Raw genomic sequence first — 9,803 nt, 5'->3', positions numbered from 1 at the left:
CAGAACTAGCTCTATTGTTCAGCGCAAATTCGTCCAAGGGCAAAAATGAGACCCAATCATCTTGATCAGCAGATATAAAACATCTTAAATAAGACTCCAAGGTCTGGTTTGTTCTCTTAGTCTGCCCATTGGTCTGGGTATGAAACGCGGAGGAGAAAGATAACTGAATTCCCAGATTGGAACAAAAGGCTTTCCAAAATCTGGAAACAAACTGGACCCCTCTATCGGACACAATGTTCTTAGGAATCCCGTGTAACCGAACCACCTGTTGAAAAAACAAGGGTACCAACTCAGCGGAAGATGGCAACTTTGGGAGTGGTACAAGATGGACCATCTTCGAAAAGCTATCACAAATTACCCAGATAACAGTCATTCGCTGAGAGACCGGAAGATCAGAAATAAAATCCATTGAGATATGGGTCCATGGCCTCTTGGGCACCAGCAAGGGCATCAGCAACCCACTAGAACGAGAACAGGGTTTAGACCGAGAACAAGTCCCACATGACTGTACAAAATTCCTGACATCACGAGATAAGGCAGGCCACCAAAACGACCGACTCACCAAATCTCTGGTACCAAAAATACCTGGATGACCAGCCAATGCGGAGCAATGGACTTCAGACATCACTCTCTTTCTCCACTGGTCCGGAACATACAATCTTCCCATAGGGCAACGCTCAGGTTTATCCTCCTGAAATTCCTCCAGGGCGCGTCTCAAATCGGGCGAAATGGCAGAAAGAACTACTCCCTCACCTAGGATAGTAGTAGGCTCGATCACATTAAGAGAATCAGCAAAGAAACTCCTAGAAAGGGCGTCTGCCTTAACATTCTTAGTGCCCGGAAGAAAAGAGACCACAAAATTAAAACACGTGAAAAACAAGGCCCATCTAGCCTGTCTAAGATTCAAGTGTTTAGCCGACTACAGATAAGTCAGATTCTTGTGATCGGTGAGGACCACAAATTGATGTCTAGCTCCCTCCAACCAATGTCTCCACTCCTGAAATGCCTATTTCATGGCCAACAATTCCCGATTCCCTACGTCATAGTTGCGTTCAGATAGGGAGAACTTTCGAGAAAAGAAGGCACAGGGATTCATCTTAGAAGTTACAGGGTCTTTTGGGGACAAAACAGCTCCTGCACCAATCTCAGAAGCATCTACCTCCACTTGAAATGGAAGTGAGACATCAGGTTGCCATAAAACTGGAGCTGAAGTAAACCTCCGCTTAAGCTCCTGAAATGCTGAGACAGCCTCAGGAGACCAATTCAGCACATCAGCTCCCTTCTTGGTCAGATCAGTCAGTGGTTTGACAATACTAGAAAAATTACCTATAAATTTACGATAGAAATTAGCAAAACCCAAAAACTTCTGAAGAGCCTTCAAAGAAGTAGGCTGAACCCAATCATAAATGGCCTGTACCTTGGCCGGGTCCATTTCAATAGTCGATGGAGATAAGATAAATCCCAAAAATGAAATCCTCTTTACACGAAAGAGACATTTCGATCTCTTAACAAACAGGGAATTCTCCCTCAAAATCCGAAACACAGTCCGGACATGTTCCACATGGGAATCCCAGTTATTAGAAAAGATCAAAATATCATCCAGATAGATGATCAAAAACTTATCCACGAAGTCTCGGAAAATATCATTCATAAAGGACTGGAAGACAGAGGGGCATTGGAGAGCCCAAAAGGCATCATCAGGTACTCAAAATGTCCCTCCGTAGTATTAAACGCCATCTTCCATTCATCCCCGTGCTTGATGCGAATACGATTATACGCCCCCCTGAGGTCAAGCTTAGTAAACCAGCAGGCACTCTTAACTCTGGAGAATAAATCAGACATCAGAGGTAACAGGTACTGATATTTAACCGTCATTTTGTTAAGGGAACGATAATCAATACACGGTCTTAATGAACCATCTTTCTTGGCCAAAAAAAACCCCAGCACCTAAAGGTGACGAGGATGGTCTAATATGACCCTTCTCCAATGACTCCTTAATATAGGATCGCATAGCATCATGTTCGGGTACAGATAAGTTAAAAAGCAGACCCTTGGGAAATTTACACCCAGACATCAACTCAATATCACAGTCATAATTCCTATGAGGGGGCAAAGGCGCAGACTTACTCTCACTAAATACATCAGAGAATTCAGCCAGATAATCAGGAACATCATGAGACTGAGGAGAGGTGGAGAAAACAGGAGCGTCCCTAAGAACACACTGACAACCCCAACTCACCACAGACACAGATTTCCAATCCAAAACTGGGTTATAAGTGTGCAACCAGGGGAACCCCAGAACAATAGTGTCATGCAAATTATGCAGCACCAAAAATTTTCAATTTTCCTGGTGGTCATGGGCAACTCGCATTATCACCTGGGTCCAAAACTGAGGTTTATTCTCCGCCAACGGAGTGGCATCAATACCCCTCAAAGGAATAGGCGTCTGCAGAGGCGTCATGGACAAACCACAACGTTTAGCAAAGTCCAAATCCATCAGATTCAGAGCTGCTCCTGAATCCACAAAAGCCTTTGTGGAAAATGTGGACAAGGAGCAGATCAGAGTAATTGCCAAAAGGAACTTAGGTTGTATACTGCCCACAGGAAATGTGTGTGCACAATGTTTCTCTCGTTTAGGGCAGACAGAAATAGTATGAGAGGCGTCTCCACAGAAAAAACACAGCTTATTACGCCTTCTAAACTCCCGACGTTGCGCCCTAGACAAAACCCCATCACATTGCATCAGTTCAGACATTTGTTCAAAAGGTGGCAGCGCCTCCTGTGTATTTTTGCGTTCACGTAAACGCCGATCAACTTGAATGGCTAATGCCATAGAGCCATAAAGACCAGAGGGAACAGGAAATCCCACCATAACATCTTTTACGATCTCTGATAAACCTTTCCGAAAGAGGGCTGCAAATGCACTATCATTCCATGTAGTAAGGACCGCCCACTTTCGGAATTTTTGACAATATAACTCTGCAGGATCCTGACCCAGGTTTAATACCAACAGGGTTCTCTCAGCTTGATCAACGGAATTAGGTTCATCATACAACAACCCCAAGGTCTGAAAAAATGCATCCACATTAGTCAGAATAGGATTTTCTGGTGTCAGAGAAAACGCCCAATCCTGGGGATCGCCGCGCAGCAAGGAGATGACAATTTTAACCTGCTGCGCAGAGCTTCCCGAAGAGTTAGGCTTCAAGGCAAGAAATAATTTACAATTATTCTTAAAATTAAAAAATTTAGACCGATCCCCAGAAAACACATCAGGAGTGGGGATTTTGGGTTCAACAGCATGTGATTGAGCGAGATAGGCGGAAATTCCCTGCACTTCAGCAGCGAGCTGCTCCACACGATCAGACAATTGCTTAATCTCCATTAAGGAAAAAATCCTCCTATGGCCCCAGAGAAAAAGAGGAAAAAATGCATATATATAAAAAAAATTCTGACACTTTTTTTTTTTCCGCTTTTGAGTACCCTAGAATCTGCGGTATGGCTGGTGATTCTGTTATGAACGGGTTGCCGAGGAGGAAATAAAAAACAACACAAGCTAAGTCTCTGAAAACCAAAGAGGTTGTTAACTATGCAGACTGCAGACCCCTGATCCTAACACGCAACTAGCAGCAGTCGTAGAGCGTTCCTACGGTGGTCCTAGACGCCTCGTCACAACCGGAGAAACTAAATAAGCCTAAAACAGGAAAAAGGGAAAACTAACTGCCCCAGAGTAGACCCCAAAGGAGAGACAGCCCCCCACATGTATTACGGTGAAAAAAGATGAAAACACAAACAAAGGCAGGAAAATAGGCTGAGCAAACGATGGGGCCAGACTAACTAGAAAGGACAGGAAAGGAAAGACACTGTCTGCAGTCTGCCAAAAAACCCTACAAAATGTCCCACACAACTGATAGCAAAATTAACCCTGAAGTCACTAGACTTCTCCCACTATATCAGCACTCTGAAATATTCTGGGACAGAGCAAAAAGAGGCCAATCTAATAAGGGACAAAAAAAGGCAATTTGACAAATAAGAGTGGAAATTCAGCACTGCCCAGCCGGGCTGGCTGACCACACAAAAGACTGAAAAGACCAATAAGAGCAAGTGTGAACATTAGCAAAAAACAAACTTATCTTTAGAAGACTGGAACAGAGCTGAGTCCTAGACCTGAGAAACAGACTGAATCACCAGCAACAGGATAGGGCGTCGGCTGTCTTATATCCAGTCTGATACTCCAGAGATCCAATCACTATCTTCCTCACCAGGTGGCAGATCACTACCACTCAAACCAACCTCACCACCTCCCGTCACCACCAGAGGGAAAACGGAAGGGGAACTCTCAACTGGTGGAGCAGAAAATGAGCTCATAACAGGGCCCATTATATATGGAGCATTATTAGGGCCCATCATACACTGGAGCATCATCCATGAGGCATATACTGGAGCATTATGTGGAGCTCATCATATACTGTATGGAACATTATATGTGACCAATTATTCTGTATGGAGAAATATATGGGGCTCATTATTCTGTATGGCGCACAATGTGGTGGCCATAATACTGTATGGAGTAATATACTGTCCTTTTTTAGAGCTATTGTACAATTTAAAATAGATCAGTCATGTCATGTAAGCAGTGAAGTATTTGTCATTCTACTATAACTATATTTCTGTGCCATATCAGAGCATCCTGAGTTGTGGTATGTGTTAAAGGGGCGCACTGACACTCTTTGGCCCAGGGCACACGAAAACCTGGAGCCAGCCCTACCCCCCCACAACTTTAGCCAAATAACCCTCAGTTTTCAATGCATAACTAATATTATGAAGTAAATTAAGGTTGATAAGCTTCAGTAATAAGAATTGATGTTTTTGGCATTAAAATGGGCACTGTAGGTGTGTTTACTGTCCTCCACTCCCTGACGACTTTGCTTCCCCATTGACTTGCATTGGGTTTCGTGTTTCAGTCGGCCGATTTCGTTCGACCCCACCTTTGTGAAAGTCGGGTTTCATGAAACCCGACTCGACCCTAAAAAAGGCAAAGTTGCTCATCTCTACCCTTGGGCTAATTTTTGAAGACACTATGGCTATACCTGGACACTGAGCATGGCCACCTCTATGCTAGTAGTCCTGGCTTTATCATAATTGTTAGGCCCTTCAGACCTGCCTTGGTTGCTTCATCAACCATGATACAGCCCCTATGGCTAATGTTTGGAAGACACTAAATCTATGCCTACACATTGGGCAGTGGCACAACAAGGACAGTAGTCCAAGCTTTATAATTGTGAATCCCTTGTGATGATGATGATGATGATGGGTGGCTTCTTCCTGCGTTAACCATAACACAGCCAGTACCCCTAGGGCAGATTGCCTCCATCATCACTCGCTCTTACTTCTGATATATCACTGGCACTGCGTAAGTGGCGTACGAGTTCCGCTCTTCCGGCAAAAACTAAAGGACTTAAAATAGTGTTTGTACATTCTAGTGAAGCAGTGGGGTAAAAACAATCGTGCAGCCCCTGACTAGGTGCCCCCGTGTTATATACATTTGTTTACAGCATACATTTTTTAACATTTACACATTTTTTAGCATTTTCCTCAGCCCCCAGACCACTTTGAAGGGTCCAGCAGACAATTACTTGCATTTTCCATTGACTATCATTGGACTCGCTATGCGTACCGAATACCCGAGTATTAGGGTATACTTGGTACAAGTATAGCGAGTCCGAATAGTTCAGTACTCGCTCATCCCTAGTGAAGGCACATACTAGGCGGTGGACTGTTAGAGATTTCGCACAGGACCTCTGTCTTCAGGATGTGTAGGAACTAGGCAGCAGTCGGTCCTAGGCTCTAGTGCCATAAGGAGACCAAAGGTTCTTCTGCCCAATAAGAAACCATTTTACATGTATATAATGCCTAGTTGTAAATTTTCCAACACCAAAACACTGATTAGTGCCCATCCAGTATAAAGAACATGTCACATATATCTATCCAGGGGCAGGCATATAGCCGGTGTAGCGGATTCAGGACCTGGAGGGAGGCCCTTGCAGGGCAGCTACTGATGAGGACAGTCTGACCTTTTTCTCGGAGCCCGAAGCTCTGGATCGGCCTATGGCCAGATTGACCTCATCATTTTCAGTGGGCAGGGAGCGATCCTGCAGGAAAAAATGGCAGCAGAGGTGCAGGGATCCGTTCTCTGCTTCCTGCCCGGTTCTTACTCAGTGACAAAGGCGCACACGGCTTTAGTACATCAACATGCAGAGGGCAATGATGCAGGAGAGGACAATGTTGGGAAGTTTGAGAGAGGACAGTGATGGGATGAAGATGAGAGGGCAATGATGGAATGTGGAGGAGAGGACAATGATGGGATGTGAGGGTGTGGATAATGATGGGATGTGGGGGAGAGGACAATGATAAAATATGGAGGAGAGGACAATGATGGCTGTGTGGGAGATGATAATGACTGATGTGGGGGAGAGAACAATGATGGGTTGTGGAGGAGAGGACAATGATGGGATGTGGGGGAGAACAATGAGGGGTGTGGGGAGAGGACTATGAGGGATGTGGGGAAGAGGACAGTGATGGGGTGGCAGGGAGGACAATGATGGGTTAGCAGTAGAGTTGAGCGATACCGTCCGATACTTCAAAGTATCGTATCGGATGGTATCGGCCGATCTTTAAAAAAAGTATCGGTATCGCCGATTCCGATACCGGAAGTCCCATTCAAGTCTATGGGACTTCCGGTATCGGAATAAGAAAAACCCTTTCCTGCCCTTGTACAGCCTCTCTGGGGTCTGTACGGGCCTTTCGGGGGGCTGTGCCGGCCTGCCAGGGGGTCTGTGCAGGCTCCGGTGGTCTGTGCCGGCCTGCCGGGGGGCTGTGCAGGCTCCGGGGGGCTGTGCCGGCCTGCCGGGGGGCTGTGCCGGCCTGCCGGGGGGCTGTGCAGGCTCCGGGGGGCTGTGCCGGCCTGCCGGGGGGCTGTGCCGGCCTGCCGGGGGGCTGTGCAGGCTCCGGGGGGCTGTGCCGGCCTGCCGGGGGGCTGTGCAGGCTCCGGGGGGCTGTGCCGGCCTGCCGGTGGTCTGTGCAGGCTCCGGGGGTCTGTGCAGGCATCGTCCGATGGGACTACAAGTCCCATCGGGCGATGCCTGCTACCATGACAGTGATTGACACATTAGCCAATGATGGGACAGTAGTAGTCCCATCATCCGGCTAATGTGTTAAATGTAAAAAAAAAAAAAAAAAATTACATGCTACATACATACAACATGCATACTACATACATGCTACATTCATACTACATACTACATACATGCTACATTCATACTACATAAATACTACATGCAACATACATACTACATATATACTACATGCATGCTACATACATACTGCATGCTACATACATACTACATATATACTACATACATACTACATACATACTACATACATGCTACATGCATGCTACATACATACCACATATATACTACATACATACTACATGCATGCTACATACATGCTACATGCATGCTACATACATACCACATATATACTACATACATACTACATGCATGCTACATACATACTACATATATACTACATGCATGCTACATACATACTGCATGCTACATACATACTACATATATACTACATACATACTACATACATACTACATACATGCTACATGCATGCTACATACATACCACATATATACTACATGCATGCTACATACATACTACATGCATGCTACATACATACTACATGCTACATACATACTACATATATACTACATGCATGCTACATACATACTACATGCATGCTACATACATACTACATGCATGCTACATGCATGCTACATGCATGCTACATGCATGCTACATACATACTACATGCTACATACATACCACATATATACTACATACATACAATACATTCATACAATACATACATAGACATACAGTACATATAACATAGAGTAACATACTTACCAATACTTGTCACATTGTTCCCCGAAGCCATTGTCTTTTCCGGGATAAATATTAACATAACAAACCACAAAAATACTCACCCACGATCCGAAGCAGTCCACGAGTGTGTCCCACGACGATCTTGGGTAGAGAACGGCAGCATCAGATGATGCTGCCGTTCTCTACGGGCTGCAGGAATCCAATGACGGAAGGTAGGTATCCTTCCGCACTGTATTCCTCCGCCACTTAAAAAAAAAAAGTCCCTAGTCTCACTTTATGCCATTGCTGCGTGGGAAATTCCCACACAGCAATGGCATAAAGTGAGACTAGGGACTTTTTTTTTTTTAAGTGGCGGAGGAATACAGTGCGGAAGGATACCTACCTTCCGTCATTGGATTCCTGCAGCCCGTAGAGAACGGTAGCATCATCTGATGCTGCCGTTCTCTACCCAAGATCGTCATGGGACACACTCGTGGACTGCTTCGGATCGTGGGTGAGTATTTTTGTGGTTTGTTATGTTAATATTTATCCCGGAAAAGACAATGGCTTCGGGGAACAATGTGACAAGTATTGGTAAGTATGTTACTCTATGTTATATGTACTGTATGTCTATGTATGTATTGTATGAATGTATTGTATGTATGTAGTATATATGTGGTATGTATGTAGCATGTAGTATGTATGTAGCATGCATGTAGCATGCATGTAGCATGCATGTAGCATGCATGTAGTATGTATGTAGCATGCATGTAGTATGTATGTAGCATGCATGTAGTATATATGTAGTATGTATGTAGCATGTAGTATGTATGTAGCATGCATGTAGTATGTATGTAGCATGCATGTAGTATATATGTGGTATGTATGTAGCATGCATGTAGCATGTATGTAGTATGTATGTAGTATGTATGTAGTATATATGTAGTATGTATGTAGCATGCAGTATGTATGTAGCATGCATGTAGTATATATGTAGTATGTATGTTGCATGTAGTATTTATGTAGTATGAATGTAGCATGTATGTAGTATGTATGTAGCATGCATGTAGTATGTATGTAGTATGTATGTAGCATGCAGTATGTATGTAGCATGTATGTAGTATGTATGTAGTATATATGTAGTATGTATGTAGCATGCATGTAGTATGTATGTAGTATGTATGTAGCATGCAGTATGTATGTAGCATGTATGTAGTATGTATGTAGTATGTATGTAGCATGCATGTACTGTCCCATCATTGGCTAATGTGTCAATCACTGTCATGGTAGCAGGCATCGCCCGATGGGACTTGTAGTCCCATCGGACGATGCTTGCACAGACCCCCGGACATCAGCACAGCCCCCCGGCAGGCCGGCACAGCCCCCCGGCAGGCCGGTACAGACCCCCACAGGGTGCACAGACCACCGGCAGGCCGGCACAGCCCCCCGGCAGGCCGGTACAGACCCCGGGCAGTCCACACAGCCCCCCGGCAGGCCGGCACAGCCCCCCGGCAGGCCGGCAGAGACCCCCGGAAGGCCCGAAATGACGGCGCATCATGATGCGCACACACCGCGCATCATGATGACGTCAGGCCGTCAATCAACTGAACTTCCGATTCCGATGCCGAATTCCGATATTGAAAAAATATCGGAAGTCGGTATCGGAATTCCGATACAGCAAGTATCGGCCGATACCCGATACTTGCGGTATCGGAATGCTCAACACTAGTTAGCAGAGAACAATGATTGGTGTGTGGATAGGAATGGGAGTAAGGGGGACATATAATGGACTTATGAATTGGGGTAGCAGGATATTAGATATGGATGTAAAATGAATTGGGTGGTAAAGGAGGGTGCTAAGTCTTAAAG

Source organism: Dendrobates tinctorius, unplaced genomic scaffold, assembly GCF_039654945.1.
Source record: "Dendrobates tinctorius isolate UK_male_01 unplaced genomic scaffold, ASM3965494v1 ptg000048l, whole genome shotgun sequence".
Lineage (NCBI taxonomy): Eukaryota > Metazoa > Chordata > Amphibia > Anura > Dendrobatidae > Dendrobates > Dendrobates tinctorius.
The sequence above is the reverse complement of the archived record's forward strand: the minus strand, read 5'-3'. Positions refer to the sequence as shown.